The 15,103-nt window shown below is 40.2% G+C and overlaps 1 pseudogene; it reads right to left on the reverse strand.

The window, feature by feature from the left end:
- Nucleotides 1-5,691: 5,691 nt before the first annotated feature.
- On the reverse strand, nt 5,692-6,280 carry LOC123940721 (annotated as a pseudogene).
- Nucleotides 6,281-15,103: the final 8,823 nt, after the last annotated feature.

Raw genomic sequence — 15,103 nt, forward strand, 5'->3', positions numbered from 1 at the left:
AAAGTGATTGTGATCACTTTTCTACTTGTAGACTTGCAGCATTTCTTTTCTCAGATCTCTGATTGATTTCTCAGGTGTTCCGAATGATTTGATACCTAGTTGTATTCTAGGAATGAGACAAAATTAGGGTCCCCCTCCTCCTGTCTCATCTTAACTCAACCTCCTCTTTTTTTGTTGTTGTTTGTTTTAAGGTTTATTTATTTATTTGAGAGAGAGAGAGAGGGAGAGTGTTCCAGCCTTGTAGGAAGGCACAGAGGGAGAAGAGGGGAAATTCAAGCAGACTCCATGCTGGGCACAGAGCCCAATGGGGGGCTCTATTCCACAACCCTAAGATTAGGACCTGAGCCCAAACCAAAAGTCAGATGCTCAACTGACTGCCACCCAGGCACCCTTAGAGTTGACTCTTAAATATGTGAAAAGAGGGGCACCTGGGTGGCTCAGTGGGTTAAAGCCTCTGCCTTCAGCTCAGGTCATGATCCCAGGGTCCTGGGATCAAGCCCTACATCGGGCTCTCTGCTCAGCAGTGAGCCTGCTTCCCCCCTACCCTGCCTACTTGTGACCTCTGTCAAATAAATAAATAAATACAATCTTTAAAAAATACATGCAAAAAGATGTTGAAATATATTCATAATAAAATAAAAACTATGCAAATTAAAAATATACAGGGATATCATTTCTCACCTATCAGACTGACAATAATTCAAAAGCTTGGCAATATACTCTGTCGGTGAGGCTGTTGGGGAAATAAGCAGTCATACAATGCCAGTAGGAATACAAAATGATGCAATCCCTGATGAAGGAAATTGGACGGTATGTAACAATAATAATTATGTATTTACCCAGGAAAACCACTTTTAGAAACTACCTTGAAAGTAAACCTCCACAAATATGAAAGAATGCATGTACAATATTCTTCATTACAATATTACTTCTAATTGTAAGAGAGTAGAGACAACCCAAACAGCCACTAATAAATTAAACTGCAGTACAGCTATATGATGGAGTACTATAGAGTCACAGCAAAACATATGAAATATTTCTATAAACTGATATGGAGTGATTTCCAGGATATTATTAAGTGGAAAAAAATTAAGTGTAAAAAATAAGAGAACATAAGAATATGTATTATATATTATATATAGTATATAAAATATGTGTGTGTATTGGGGGAAAAAGGGAACACAAGAAGGATAAAACAAAGACAATTGTTAATATCGGCTTCTGGAGTTGGTGGGAAGAGAATGAAGGAAAGGGAAATGAGTGGCACTTCTTTGAATATGCTTTTTTATATTGTTCTGCTTTAGAACCAAGTAAAAGTCACCATAAAGCAATTAATAAAATAATAAATTAAAAGATTTTTAAAAATCAAAACTAGAATCAAATATAAAAAGAAGCAAATGAATCTCTATCAAGTTATTATCAAGATTTCTTGGCAGTCTCTTTATGTCCTCAGAATATACCTCACTAAGGATGTACAGAGGACTATGCTCAAAGTTATTTGAATTACTCTGTTCTGTATTATACACTGTACAATGATTTCACATCCTTGATGTTCTTAATTCTAAAGGAAAAGGGAGACTACAAATGCTTAAAGTCCACTTCATAGATTTATGATTGGTATTAATATTAAAATTGTGGTTCTAAAGCTATTTTATGTATACAGTTTTGTAGAATGCAGCAAGAAGTAAATATGTGAATGCTATTAGGAACCAAGATTTTCACAGTGGTCATGTAGAATGTTCTTGATCTTAGAAGATGCTTATTGAGGGGTGCCTGGGTGGCTCAGTCAGTTCACTCTTGATTTCGGCTCAGGTCATGATCTCGGGGTCATGAGATCAAGCACTGAGTCAGGTCTGCACTCAGTGCATGGAGTCTGCTTGGGATTACCTCCTCTCCCTCTGCCCCCTTCCCAGCTTGTGTGCTCTCTCTCTCTCAAATAAATACATAAAATTCTTAAAAAAAAAAAAAGATGCCCACTGAAGTTTTTCCAATGAAGTTTCATGATGTCTGCAACTTTCTTATAAATGATTCAGGAAAAAAAGGCATGTGAGAAACATAAAGCAAAGGGAGTAAAATATGAACAATTGATGAGTCTAGCCGAAGAAGAGTGATATTTGTATAATTCTCATTTTTTCAATTTTTCTTAAGTTCAAAATTCCAATAATAACTTTTAAAATTAGGGTGCCATTTGGTTAAGTGTCTACTTTTGGCTCAGGTCATATTCCCAGGGTCCTGGTATCAAGCCCCACACAGGGCTCCCCGCTCAGCAGGGAGCCTCCTTCTCCCTCTCTCTCTGCCCTCCCCACCGCCCCATTGCTCTTCACTCTTGTCTCTCTCTTTCAAATAAATAATCTTTTAAAATATTAACTAAAAATAAAAAAAATTTAGAATAAGTGATATATCTTACTTGGCATTTTATAAAACACATGTTTTGTAATCAGAAACACATCATTTATATTAATAAAAATAAGCTAGATTTTTGCTTCAGTAAGAATCATCAGCAAAAATATCAAGGTCTTAGAAATTCTATCAAAGGTTTATTTCTTGCTCATGCTTTCTACCTATCACAGTCAACACAGTCTGGTGCAAGAGGAGAAAGAGAGCTGGAAGGTCTCTTTCAAATAATAAAATGCCTGATTAGAAATTACACATGTAACTCTTTAATCATATGACCCAACTCACCCCCAAGGGGAATAAGAAATTGGGAACTGTCTGAAGAGCAGTATTAATTACCACCTCACTTGTTCACTATGTTTCATGTCACAGTAAACATTGAAAAATGTCAGAAGTTAATATAGTGTAGTGGTTAAGAACACAGATTTTGCAACCAGATTACCAGTTACTAGCTCAGTCACTTGGCAGCTAATCTTGGGAAAGTTACTTAATCTCTTTGTGCCTCAGTTTCTTCAGGTAGAAAAATTGGGTCTAATCATAAGTAACTAGAAAGATTATGTGAGTTAACATAGTTAAAGCATTTAGAACAATGGCTGGCATATCACTATCATCAACAGCATTAGTATTTTATAGTATGAAACTCAGGATAATGCATTAAAGAAATTTCTCATGTCCCTCCCCCAAATCAAGCTATACAAAGATTTACAGTGAAAAGTGAGTTTCTCTCTCGCATCAGAGCCTCATCAACCAGTTTTTCTCCCCAGATACCACAGTTACCAGCTGTGGCATTTAGGAATTTATTGCCTTCCAGCACCCCCATCTCCTCTTCATTTCTCTGCTTCTGAAAAATTAAGCATCTTTCCTTGCCCCCCAGCCACAGTATTCAGCTTTCCCAGGAGAGGACACTGGTGGAACTTTGGAGGAAAGATGGGCTTCTCTTCCCTGTTCTGATGGGCTTTCTGTTCTTGTGCCTGTGGTGCTAGGCAGGTATGTGGAAACCCATTGATGGTGGGGGCTCAGCTGGCTTCTCCTGGGCCAGCTCTGCAACACTCCTGTAAGCAATTCCTGGCAGGTTTCCACTGTGACCACAGTGGCCCAGCCAGCTTCCCATCAAGTTCAATAGCACTCTCCATGGCAGTTCCCCAGAGAATTCCATTAGCACCCTCCAGCGAGTGATTTCTTTCTCACCAGTCTCAGACTACTGGTTCTTCGCTAGAGGTATTTCCAGCTTGTCATTCCTTACCTGTCAACTGTGAACCAGCTCTGACTTGAGGCAAACCAGCAAAATATTACATCATGGTGGAGAGGTGTCTTCTCCCTCTCTAAGAAGATCTGGGTCTAGACTGAGCTTCCACCTTTCAAGTTCATTTCTTTCTTGGATACTCTTTCTCAGCCCTAAGGTATTCTTCAGAGTTTCCTATTCTCACTAAGTAAATTTCTTATAAATAGCCACTTTTTTTTCAGGAATGATTTTGTGATTTTTTTCAGAATTTTGGCTTCCAGATCACTGTGGGCAAGACCTAACTTGGCTAGAAGAGGCAATCCCTTGGAAGAGCCACACGGACAGCTCAGCTGGCTAAATTTTATTCTCAGAGAGGATCAGAGATGAAAACTCTCTGATTTCCCTAAAGTCTTGTTTTAGCAGTGAGGAGGGTGTAACTCTCATATTGAAAAGCAAGTAGTTTCAAGAAAAACTTCTGTTATATGGTAGTCTTATAATGTATGCAATTGTGTTACACAAATTCAACTATAAGCACTCAGCGGAATAGTAAAAATAACAATAATAGTATACTAATGAGAGAAAAAACAGGACAAATCAATATTAAGTGCAAAGCAAGATTTCACCTGCCATTCTCCCAGCGTGGAACTGGAGTCCATTCAGTCTCTTCTGGTCCTAAGTGCCTCTCTGCCCCAAGCATGAGTCCAGTGCTTAAATATCTAGTGTTTTCACATAATAGGGCCTCTAAAAGCTGGCTAACTTCTTCATCTGGTGCTCAACCGAACAATCAACAATCTTCCCCAACATTGTTGGCTACCTGGTTGCACTGGACTGACAGAGAAAACAAAACAGTCTCCAATTTGATGTCTCTCCAAGGGTTTTCATGGGTCATTTTTGACCATAGGAATGTGTGTTCCTCTCTGGAGTTCCAGTAAATATAGAGTTGCCCTACCACATGAGATATTACTTTTCTGGAGTCTCAAAGCTGGCAAGAATCTGGTTTTATCCATATTGTCAAGGCACATAAAAAGCCAGGACTAACCTTATGACTGGGTTCAGTAGGGGCCATCAAGGAGATAAGATTAAAGGAAAGTCGATCAACCATGCTACACTTTTCCATTCCCTGCACACACACACACCTACTCCCCATAAAAACGAAAAGTCTTAGAGAAAACATTTTAAACTGATTGAGCTACCTGAATGAGTCATCCCTTCAATCCTCAGTAGGCTCATAAGGATCCGTTTATCCCTTTAACCACCTTGCTATTTAAATCCTACTAACTTTGGGATGCCTGTGTGGCTCTGTCTGTTGGGCATCTACCTTCGGCTGTGGTCATGGTCGAGTCCCATTTTGGTCTCCTTGGTCGGAGAAAAGCCTGCTTTTCCCTCTGCCTGCTCTAAGATTCTAAATAGAATCTTAAAAAATAAAATAAATAAATAAATAAATAAATAAATAAATAAATCCTACTGACTTCTCCAGTATCCTTTTTTTTTTTTTTTTAAACTTGGCCCCTTTTCCATTAATGCAAAAAAAAAAAAAAAGTCTATTAGTTTTCCAGGCTTACCAAAACAAATTGCCACAAACTTCACAGCTTAGCACAACAGGAATTTATTCTCTCATATCTCTGGAGGCCAGAAGTCCAAAGTCAAGGTTTGGTAGGGCTGTACTCCTTCCAGAGCTCTGGGGAGACTTTGTTCTTTGCCTCTTCAGGCTCCTGGTGGCTGTCAGCATCCTTGGGTTTGTGGCTGCTTGTCTCCAAAGGCCTTCCTCTGTGCGTACCTCCTCTGTGTGTTTCAGATTTACGATTCAGTGACGATTCAGATCGTCATTGGATTTAAGGCCCACCCAGATAATCCAAGGTGACCTCATTTTAAGATCCTGAACTTAATTGCATCTGCAAAGACACTTTGTCTAAGTAGCCTCATATTTACAGGTTCCAAGGGGTCGGGACATGAATGTGTCCTTTTTGTGCAGCCACCATTCAACTCATTACTAAATGGTGCTGAGTCCTTCAAGTGCGTGGTGGGTGGGGATAAGGCTGGATACTCCTATAATTTAACTTTTTTCTTTTACCCTGTCATGATGAACAGATCAAGTCAGCAGTCAGCATCAACTCCCTGGGAACCTGGGACGAGGTCCTGCATCTGGCCAAATACAATTCAAAGTGATCTTCAACGGCCATTAAAAGGTTCTGGAAAAGCACGGCTGCCCAGGTGAGGAAGCGTGCCAGGAGAAGTTGCTTGCTGGGCTGCAGGCAGCAGGGCACGCAGTACTTGGAAGTGCTGCAGCAGCTGTGGGGCAAGCAGTCTTCACAGTGGTACTGCTTTGTGCCAGGGACATTGACATTCCAGCGACCATTCACTTGGCAAATCCCCCCTTTCACAAATGTATCTGAAAGGGCTTCCCTTGAATGGAGTTCCAGCACTGGTGGCCAGGCTGGCCTGCTATTGCCCAGCTGAAATTGCACTTTCCATGGGATGGGCTGCTCATGGCCTTGAACCTGGTCTGGATCTCTCACTGCCTCTCTCATCCTGCTTGAAGGTGCTAAGAAGGAAGTAGACCCGCGAGAGCTGGAAGACCAGGGTGAGCAGCCAGCTCTTCCTGGGGAGGAAATGGCGCCATGCCCTGGCGGCTAGGTTCATGGTGCTGGCATGAATGTGAGGCATGGCGGCCAGGCTGTGGAGCCGGGCAGGCCTGGGCCCAGGGGCATGGATCCTACGTGGCCAGCAGTCCCAGCCTTGAAGTGGGTGGCAGCCCAGCCAGTGTCCAGCAGCCACCAACTACTCTTCACTGTTCAAATTATTGTGTAATATCATCTTGACAGATGAAACAGCTTCTGGTCATAGTCTTTCAGAGATAGTCTTTGGCTGTTCAGTGTGTGTGTGTATATGAGAGAGAGAGAGATCTCTGTACAATGTTTTTTTTTAAATAATTCAACCATTTTTGCATACTAGCACACATAGATTTTCTCATTTTTAACAGTTGCATAATATTCCATTGCATAGACATACCATCCCTTATTTATCAGTTTCTTATTAATGGAAAATTAGATTATTTCTACTCTTTTCTTCCCACAAATACTATAATAGTATTCTTATTTGAGAGGTCCATATGCCCATGTATAAGCCTATCTTATCTGAAAAATCACTTCCTGGAAAAGATTCTACCTTCCTAAATTCTCTCCAAACTATCTCCAGGCTTACTGCTTCCACCATATTATATGCATGCTTCATTTTAAAAAATAGTGTTTTTTTAATAATTAAAATCAAGAAAGCATTTTGCATATGTTTTAATCATTTAAAAAAACATGTAAAATTAGGGGTGCCTGGTTGGCTCTGTTGGTTAAGCCTCAGATTGTTGATTTTGACTCAGGTCATGATCTCAGGGTCATGGGATTGAACCCCATGTCAGGCTCTGTGTTCAGCAGAGTCTGTTTGTCCCTCTCCCTCTGCTCCTCCCCACCACTAGCTCTCTCTCTCTCTCTCACTCAAATAAATAAACTTTCATTTTTAATTTTTAAAAAAGATTTTATTTATTTATCGGACACAGAGATATAGAGAGATCAAGTAAGCAGAGCAGCAGGCAGAGAGAGAGGGAGAAGCAGGCTCCCCACTGGGCAGAGAGCCCAATGTAGGGCTCGATTCCAGGACCCTGAGATCATGACCTGCGTCAAAGGCAGAGACTTATCCCACTGAGCCACCTAGGTGCCCCTAAATAAACTCTTAAAAACCATGTAAGATCAGTGAAAAACATAACCCAAAGAAGATTATCATCAGATTTTTTTAAAAAAATTTTTTTTATTTATTTGACAGAGAGAGATAGCGAGAGAGAGAACACAAGCAGAGGGAGTGGGAGAGGGAGAAGCAGGCTTCCCACTGAGCAGAGAGCCCAATGTGGGGCTTGATCCCAGCACCCTGGGATCATGACCTGAGCCAAAGGCAGACACTTAACACAGTGACCCAGGCAGGTGCCTCTATCATCAAATATTTTGAGATAGGAATACCCATGCACGCACACACACACACTCACACACACTTTTTATGTCCCTAGAACATAAATTTCTCCTTGGGAATCCATTATACACTTTTTAAAGTTAATTACATTTTCCTCATACTTGTTCCAAGTTGGCTGCTAAAGTAGTAACATAAAACTAGATGAAAATACTTTAATACATTTTTAATTACTCCTGGTTATAACTTGATTGCTCATTTTATTCTTGCAGCAGTTAACTGACTATATCCTGGTACTATCCTCTGACATTTCCACTTGTATTAGCATATCTGTTTTCTTGATTACCAAAACATCTTTCACTTTTCCTTCTCCTATTCTCTATGCATTCAGTTCTCATGTCCTGTTATCCTTTTTTCTTTCCTTTTGTTTGAAGTGAGGTATACTCACTGAGATATCCAATTTCTATACAGTGAAATTCACCCTTTGTAGGTGCATAGCTTTGATAAATGTCTGCAGCTATGTAGCTACCACCATGATAAAAATGGTATATGAAATATTTCCCCATCACCCCGGAATGTTCCATGTGCCCCTTTGTAGGAAAATCCTTCCCATACTCTTCTCCTTTTCCTCCTCCTCCTCCTTTTGCTAAACCATTTCAGATTTCAGATGTTTACTAAATCATTTGCTAAATACATTTTAAGTGTACGTATCTCCTAAAAATTAGAACCTCCTTCATAATTACATCATTATTTTACCTTAAATAAATTCAAACACCTTCTTATATTGTCTAATACTCTTTGTAGTAATAGTTTTTGCTATTGTCCTCAAAATATATTTCACCTTGTTGTTTTGCAAGCCAGGATCCAATCAAGCTTCACACATGGCATTTCTCTACCATGTGAATGTTTAACTTTGACTGAGTCTGCATTTGTCCAGCTGCCAGCTTCTTCATCTTGATGACTCAATTGTGTCCCTGCCATTCCAAGAAATCTCCTGTGAGCCCCTAGCTCCATTCAAGTTCCCTGCCTTGCTGTAATTTCAAGAAGCCCATGTTTAAATCTATTGGGAGATTTGACAACTTTGTATTACAAACCTGTTGTTGAACTTTTCCTTTCCACCATTAGATTCCGAGCATCTTGAGGGGGAAAAAATGGGTGGGGTGTTCTTTGTCTTCCTGCTAGATGGTAATTTCTCAATACACACTTAAAGAATAAGTGATAGACTACAGTTCAGTTCTTTGGGCGCTCATTGGGAAGAGTTGCAATAAATAAGTAGATTGTGAGGACCAGAACCAGGATGAGGAGCGAAAAGGGAAGGTAAGACAAAGGTTTGAGGGGCCATACCAAATACAGAATATTGCTTGGAGAGCTTTGAATCTGAGTTGGATACTCCTTCCCCTCTTTCAGTAGATGAAACACTAGATGTTTACCATGAATTCAAGATAAACGTAGCATCTAGCAGCACCATAAATGTTTTGGCCAGATAATTTCTGAGAAAGAATTATAAAGACAAAAATCAAGGCTATTGTAGCCCAATGGCCCATTTCTGTTTACACAGCTGTCTAGTGCTGCTTTCCTAGCATGTTTTTAAGGAAATATCCACTTCCAGTAGGTTGCTAGATTGGGCCTTGACAACAACTTTATGCCCATGGTCATGGGAGAAAATCGCAATTCGTATACTTTGAACATCTAGGATGAAATTTCTCCCTGAATAGTAGCCTTTTCTGCAGTTAAATTTTCATTTCTGTGGCAGACTTTTCTTTTGAATAAACTTCTTCCAGATACTTCCTTCTTCTCCACTTCCCATCACCTGTGGGATTAATTCCAGGATCACACATTTACTTTGATTCCAAAGTGACTCAGGGGCTGCACAGCAAGACTATTTTAGGTGGAGTGTTTCCTCCTGAGTCATCTTGTCCCCTGGTAGCAAGCATCCTGCGGATTTCCTCAGCTCTGCTGTTTAGAACAGGAAGCCAAGGCCAGAAATGGCCAGTAAGCACAGCAGCCCAGTGACTCTCCCTGGTTTCTGGAGGACCAGCAAGAAAATCCTGATTTAGTAAGAATTCATTGGCAAGAAAACTGGGAATTTACTGGAGACAAGTGGCTTCAGTAATCTACTTTATGAGCATACATATTTTTTTTTTTTCAGGAGGCAGGTTAAAAAAGAGTTTTCTTAGAAATGAAATCAAATAATTTTTTTTTCCTTGTCTGGGGAGACTTCATTAGATGTTTTCATTAACGGGATCACCAAAATAAGGTCATTACTCAACTCCCCTTTCCACAGTTTTATCAGGTTTTCCAGTCTGTCATATCCTCTTCATTACTTTTGTCACCATCACCCTTACTGAATGGTTTTCCAAATGGCAATTTGTCCTGTACCTCAAGTCTTCATAACTACCTGTGACATAAAATCATCACTAGAGACATCTTTCTGGGGTCAACTAAGACTGGGGAGTATTAGCAATGCATGCTGCCTTTCCCTGACCCTATGTCCACAGCAGACAGCACTTATCTATCTCGTTAACCTATCTGGTTACCAGTATGTCTTCAAAATAACATTGTAGGCAGCCACTACCCAGGCATCAGAATATCCACATCCAAAACCTATTTGCAATGAAGAGGAAGGGATTAATACATGGAAGTGTATCAGGCAAGGGCAGTTGAAGAGTCCAAAGAATATAAAAGTCTTGGATTTAACTCCAAGTTCTTGGGCAAGTTGAAAAACTTTTTTTCTTATGTTAATTTTTTTCCAAATGCAAAATGAGATTAATAATGCTTTCACCTTAATGTCATTGAACTCATTTTTTGTTTTAATATATGTGAAATCTTCTAGCACAGTTTCTAGCATGAAAAAGACATCTAGTGAGTATTACATGTCAATTCATCATGATTACTTTGAGGGACACCCAGGTTGGGAATGACTGCTCATCTCAGTGGTATTGAAATTTACTAGAAGCCATAGTGTTGATAGAAGATGGAAAATCCTCAACGATTCCACTCTCTGTAAACTTTAACAAAAAGTATTTAGTCACCCTTCTTCAAAGTACAAAGTATCAGCAATAAAAAAATTTGTAAAATCTCAACTAAACCCTCTCAATTTCTTTTTCCATCCTCTGGCCTCACATCCTACCTCACCTCTCACTTTCATGGTCATACCTTGTTAGTCTATGGGGACTACTATGACAAAATACTACAAACTAGGGGGCTTAAACAACAGAAATTTATTTTCTTAAAGTAATAGAAGCTTGAGGTCCAAGATCAAGATGTCGGCAGGTTTGGTTTCTCTTGAGACCTTTTTCCTTGGCTGACAGAGAGCTACTTTCTTGTACTTACTTTCTCAGCCTTTTCTCTGTGCACCGGGTGCACTTGGTATCTCTCTGTGTGTTCAAATTTCTTCTTATAAGGACACCAGTCACATTGGATTAGGGCCCACCCTACCAGCCCCATTTTAACTTAATTACCACTTTAAATATGTCACATTCTAAGGTTATAAGGATTAGTGCTTTAACATAATGAATTTTGAGGGAATGTAGTTCAGCCCATAATACACCTTTAGATTTTGTCTTCATCAATTTCTGAAACTTTTTTTTAAAGTTTTTATTTATTTGACACAGAGACAGAGAGTACACGTAGGCAGAGCAGCAGGCAGAGGGAGAGGGAGAAGCAGGCTCTCTTTTGAGCAGGGAGCCTGATGTGGGGCTCGATCCCAGGACCCTGGGATCATGACCTGAGCCACCCAGGCACCCCAATTTCTGAAACATTTTAATATTAAATTCCAGCATCCCACTTCTCAATCACTAAAGCCTATCTTTCCAGCTCTTTGTCTTTCTGCTACCCCAAACCAGTAACTTTTCAACCACACTGGGACACACAATCTTCAAATGCAACCTCTTTTGCACTCTCCTCACATTCTCTCATGTCCTTACTTGCCTTTTTCACACTGCATTCCATGGTCTATTATTATAATCACCCTCTTACATATATTCTTTTATTTTTATTTTTTTTTTTTTTGACAGAGATCACAAGTAGGCAGAAAGGCAGGCAGAGAGAGAGAAGGGAGAGAAGGAGAGAAGGGGGAGAGAAGGGGAGAGAAGGGGGAGAGAAGGAGAGAGAAGGGAGAAGGAGAGAAGGGAGAGAAAGGAGAGAAGAGAGAAGGGGGAGAGAAGGAGAGAAGAGAGAAGGGGGAGAGAAGGGGAGAGAAGAGAGAAGGAGAGAAGGGAGAGAAGGAGAGAAGGGGGGAAGCAAGCTCCCTGCTGACCAGAGAATCCTATGAGGGGCTTCATCCCAGGACCCTAAGATCATGACCTAAGCCGAAGGCAGAGGCTTAACCCACTGAGCCACCCAGGTACCCCCTCTTACATATATTCTTGATATACTTGTGCTCTCTCTTCATGGTACTTTCCTGGGAAAGTCCCAGTCCTGGTGATTGCAGCTTCCTTACTATTCTGCCCACACCTCTGCACCTGCACTTCACCAGGAAAAACACTCAGTCATCCTGCCTAAGTTCACTGTTTGTTCATGACCTCAATGGGCCCTCAGTGTCTCCTAACAATCCACATTGATCCCAACCATTCACCATCCTAGGCAACTGTTTCATACCTTTCCCTCTCTCTCCAAACCTTTAACAGTCTCCCCCTCCATTCTCATTCTTGGCTGATCAACCTTCTCTCTGTTTCACTGAGAAAACAAATCCAATCTTGTCTGTTCTGCCTTCTTTCTGTGCCAAGGACTGAGGGGCCCATGCTGTACCTAAGACAAGCTCCTCCTTCTGTGCACATACTCCCATCCCTTCTCATGTAAATGAGGACAGGTTCCGGTAATTCTCCCCTCTCTCTGTCTTGCATTATCAATCCCCACCTCCCCTCCCCTACTCTCTACAAGAACAGTCCCATCATTGTACAGACATACTACAATTTTTCCCATTAAAGTTTTTCTCTTGACTTCTACTTTGCTACAGCTTCATTTTCCTGCTCTTTTTTACAGTAAAACTCTCCAAAAGAGCTCCTCTCCTCTCTTTCCATTCTCTTTTGAACCCACTAAAGTGAGCCTTCCATGTCTAGCTCTCCAACCAGTTTCTCTATCAAGGTCATTGGTGACTTCCATGTTGCTAAACCCAATAGCCAACTCTCAATCCTCCCATATTACTCGCTCTATAGGCAACATTTGACTCAGTTGGTTACTTCCTCCTCAGCTAGAAATTCAACTTCTAGGATAGGCTTCTGGTTTTTCTTCTGACTCACTGGCCACTTCTCAGGCTCCTTTCCTGGCTTCCCATCATGTCTCCAAATGCAATTCATTGGACTTCCCAGGATTTAGTACTTGGCCTCTTTTCTGTCTACACTCTTATTCTCATAGTGTTTCATGGTTTTAAATACTATTTAAATGCTGACAACTCTTATATACTCTACCCAAGACTTCTCCCCTGAACTTCATATTTGCATATCCAACTACCTAATTGGCATCACTTAGATTTTAATAGGTGTCTCAAAACTTAGAATGTCTGAAACTTACCACTTTATCTTCCCCCTCCCAAACCTGTTCAACCTGCTGTTTTGCTCATTTTAGTTAATGACAACTTCTTTCTTCCTGTTGCTTGGGCTATGAACCATGTAGTCATCTTTGCCTCTCTTTCTCTTATATTCAATCCAATCTGTTACCAAATACTTTTGATTCTGTCTTAAAGTGCCTGGCCAGCTCAGTCAGTAGAGCATGTGACCTTTGACCTCCAGGTTGTGAGTTTGAGCCCCACACTGGGTGTAGAGATTATGTAAAATAAAATAAAATCTTAAAAACGCACACACACAGAAGGCAGCCTTTTCTTACCATCTCAGCTACTACTGTCATGGTCTGAGCCATGGATTGTTGAAATGACTTTAGAACTCATCTCCTTTCTTTAAACCAGATCCTTTCCAACCAATTCACAAAAACAAGTCACTTTCCTACTCAAAACTAATCTCAGATGTTACTACTTTTCCCCTCCTTCGCTTGGCTCCAGCCACAGTGGTCCTCGCCAGGATTCACTTCGACCCAGGGCTTTTGTACACTTGCCATTCTCTCTGCCTGGAACGTTTCTCCCCTGAGTTCCCTACATGGCTTGCACTCTCCACTTTCTTCAGATCTTTACTCAGATGTCATCTTCTGTTTAAGGTCTTTCCTGACCACCCTCTTTGAAATGATGTCTCCATCAACATTCTCTAAGCACTCCTAGTTGCCCTTTTCTTGATTTATTTTAGCCATACTTATCACTACCTGACAAGCTATACATACATATTTTTAATTATTAGTCTCCCCACAATAGAATATAAGCTTTATAAGGACAAGCATTTTGGACTGTCTCCTTCATGGATCTGTCTCTCCCCAGCACTTAGAATAAAGTGCCTGGCACATAGGAGGTGCTTAATAAATATTCAGTCAAAACTGTTACTCTCCCTATCATCCAAAGGGTTCTGGTAAATATGATTTTAGTTTGCTTCTCTGTCCCTCGAGAAAAAAAATCTAATGACCAAACTTTGTGATGCACTTTGCTCAAAAACATTAGGGAAAAAAATCATAGTCACCAGGGGTGCCAAGAAATTCCTTTGGAACCCATCATAGAATAAGACTGTTAGTTTCCAAGTTTGATTGTTTGAATCCAAAAGCAGATCCAAGGATCTCAATTTCTTGGAAAAAAAATATGAATATAATATAATTTAACATTATTCACATAAAATAAGTTTTTATTCCCTTGAATTAAAAGTATATATATTATAGAATATTAATACTTTCTGGAGGATACTAACAAACTAATGTAAATACTTCTGGGATCAAGATTTTAAGAGCTCATGCCACTGAACTCTTTGGGTATCAAGAGAAGGAAATAAACAGACATTACTTCTATTCTTTGTACTATTTTGACAATTGTGTCCCTATAACTGCTCTTTTTATTGTTAACAATGTTTCCCAATTATTGCCTACTCCTTCTATGTCACCTGACATTGTGGTTTGCACACATAATCTTGGTTAACCCTCACATTATTCTTTTAGGAAAAGTATCATTTTTTAAAAAATTTCCATTTCACAGATGAGAAAGTTGAGACTTAAGAAAGTTAAATTGAGTTGGGTTCTGATCTTCCCAATAGAAAGGGATGGCAACACAGTCAGGCAACCCTTGCATTCCTTATCACTGTTGTCCACATCATCTTTAACATAATAGTGTCATTTTACTCTCTCTTTCTCTCAATCTCTCTCGAATAAATAAATAAAATCTTTAAAAAGGGGGGCAGCACCTGGGTGTTTCAATCAGTTAAGTGGCTGCCTTCAGCTCAGGTCATGATCTCTGTGTCCTGGGATCAAGCCCTGAGTTTAGCAGGGAGTCTGCTTTTCCCTCTCTCTCTGCCCCTCACTCCCACTCCACCTATGCACACACTCTCTCAAATAAATAAATTAATTAAAGCTTAAAAAAAAAAAAACAGGCAGGGTAAGGATGCCTTGCCTTAATCCTTTCCTCATATCATCCTAATTGGAGAGGCTCTGTGGCTCTTTCGATTCAGGGCAATCATT

This window comes from Meles meles, chromosome 4, assembly GCF_922984935.1.
Source record: "Meles meles chromosome 4, mMelMel3.1 paternal haplotype, whole genome shotgun sequence".
Lineage (NCBI taxonomy): Eukaryota > Metazoa > Chordata > Mammalia > Carnivora > Mustelidae > Meles > Meles meles.